This window comes from Protopterus annectens, chromosome 1.part1 (genome assembly GCF_019279795.1).
Source record: "Protopterus annectens isolate FY-2018-M chromosome 1.part1, PAN1.0, whole genome shotgun sequence".
Classification (NCBI taxonomy): Eukaryota; Metazoa; Chordata; order Ceratodontiformes; family Protopteridae; genus Protopterus; species Protopterus annectens.
The window spans coordinates 216010907-216013827 of record NC_056726.1 but is presented as its reverse complement, the minus strand read 5'-3'; positions in this window follow the sequence as shown (position 1 = coordinate 216013827).

Genomic DNA, 2921 nt, shown 5'->3' with positions numbered 1-2921 from the left:
AGGTAATTGGTTATACTCTTACTGCTGTTTTGTCCACCAGATTTAGTTTGTTTCACTCCTTTCTGTAAACTTTGTTGCACTCAGTTTTCTGTGAAACTGTAAATCAGTGTTGTGCAGTACTGTACTCCTTCTAACCAGCGCTACTGTAACCGCAGTCTGGAGTACCATATTACTTGTGCTTCCAAAGCATAACTAATGTTCTGAATTACATAACATTGTTCTACTGACAGCATAACAGCCAAGATGCAAGTTATTTCTTAGTTTGAGAAAGCTGTATAGAGTGTACATGTAAGCACTGATTGCATTCCACTGTCTTGGAAGGTGTGAACTACAGAAACAGTACTTTGTGAATGTCTTCTGGTCTTTTGTTAAGTAATTTGTATTAAGGACTCTGACTTCCCTTCCTTCCACATATAGAACTGTCATCCCTACAATTTAGTCTATATTTAAACTAATCATAGCCCCTCTGTTCAGTATTCCTTCTTCACTTTGCCCCTTTTACAATTCCTATATTACTGAAATAGTACTTGTTTGCATCAGAATGCTACCCTGAGTTACACACCATACACGTTTATTGTGACGATATCTGTTTATACAGTCGACTTTGTCTTATCCAGCCTGTCTTTAACCAGCCTCCTCTTTAACCGGCCATCATATTTCTGCCATAGCACTAGCAAAATACAACAGAGAAGAACAACACTTCTGCATTCTCTGGGCTAAATAATGACAGATGCTTGAGTTTTAAACTTCATATTCATTAGAAAAATGCATACTAACACAAATCCTGTTATTCTAGCTGATTTATAACCTACAAATGCTATTTTGTATGCTTTTTCTGATTAACCAGCCATTTGTTTATCCAGCCTAAGGTTTGGTCCCAGCAAGACCGTATATGAGGGAGTCTACTGTATAGCAACATTTTTACCATGATGTACTAGCATACAGCCTGGAAGTAGTTGTCTTGGAATGTTATTATATTACTGAATTAATACTTGTTTGTATCAGAATGCTTTACTTTGAGATATGTACTGCATTGCATTGTTAAAGTAATAGTATATTACTGTACAGACTGAGTGCTAGTACTACTGAATGCTGCATGTAGTGAGTCGACCAGATTGCATATATTATATATAATAGTCAAATGCTTATGATAAGAATGTCATCATAAAATCACTGCTAAAGAGCAGAATGCAAATGCTTATTGTATAGACTAGAGTAATGATTGTTGTAAGATTTTGTTTGCCCTGAAATTCTTAATTACACTGCACAAGTAGCTACAACAGAATGGCATTAAATATACTGATCCCAAGGATATTGCCAATATCCTGGCAGATCGATTTAGTGCCAACTTCACCCCCCTCACCCCCTAAAGGGCCCATCTCAATACCAAAAGATTGCTAAATTCCGGTAATCACGGCCACACAGGTAGAAACCACACTCTCCAAAGCTAAGAATACAGCATCCATGGGACCAGATGACATCCCAGGCTGTGTACTACATGAACTACAAAATGAAGTGGCACCTCACCTAAGTGTCATGTTTAATCATAGCCTCACCGCTGGCTTCGTGCCCACTGAGTGGCGCACAGCTACAGTTATCCCACGCCACAAGGCGGGATCCACCTTGGATCTCAGGAACTACCGTCCCATCAGTCTGACAAGCCTGATCTGCAAGGGCATGGAACGCATTATCATGGAACTTATAAACAAAGACATTGGAAACCTTCGAACACTGGACCCCACCCAGTTTGGGTTTGTGAAGGGCTGATCTTGTCTCCTAAATCTGATTGACTTCTTCGGATCAGTCTCCAGAGCTGTGGATGAGGGTAAGGCGGTCCACACAGCCTATTTGGACCTCGCCAAGGCCTTCGACACCATCCCCTACTCTGGAATCATAGATAAACTTACTAAGCTGGGCATAAATCCCTACGTCATTCGATGGGTTACCAACTGGCTTACTGACAGAACCCAGACTGTAAAAGCAGCCGACTTCAAATCCAGCTCCAGACAAGTGACAAGTGGAGTACCTCAGGGTTCAGTCCTGGGACCACTCTTGTTTGGCATCTACTTCTCTGAAGTACAGGCCAACACTAAGGGACTCTGGCTAACAAAATTTGCAGATGACTGCAAACTGGGAGCCATTATTGAATCCCCAAATGATGTGGATATTCTACAAAAGGGCCTTACAGAAACAGATGCCTGGTGCCAGAGCCATGGGCTCAAGCTTAATGCCAAGAAATGTATAGTTATCCCCTTTGGAAAAAAACATGTACCCATGAATTACCACATAGGTGGCAGTACACTAAACATCGAAAGTGTGATGAGAGACTTAGGGACACAGGTGGACAGTGGTCTCATTTTCAATAACCACATCACCACAACAGTCAGGAAATCCTTCTATGTGGCACACCTCATCACTAAGGGCTTTTCATCCAGAAAAAAGGAGGTCATTGTCCCACTGTACTCATCCTTCTTTAGACCCATTATAGAGTATAATGCCCCATTTGGTATGTACCTCACAAGACATCTGCAACAGCTGGAAAGGCCACAGAAATACCTCACTAAAAGAATCACAGGCCTAAAGCGGTCATATGCTGACCATCTAAAAAAACTCCAGCAATACTCTGTGGCATATCGTCTACTCAGAGGCGATCTCTGCTTAACATACAAGGCCATGTCAAACCCTGAGCTGTTGGACATGCTCCACTTAAAGAAATCCCAATCCCTCAGAGACACACGCTCCAGGGATCTAAAACTTGTCATCACAATGAACAAAACATGCTGGAGAGATAGGTTCCTGACCCAGAGACTCCCCATACTCTGGAATAGACTGCCTATACATGTCAAGCAGAGCGCCTCCTTGGCCCTCTTCAAAAGGAAACTTGATGATTGGATGGGAGATAGGAAATTCATCCTGTGGAT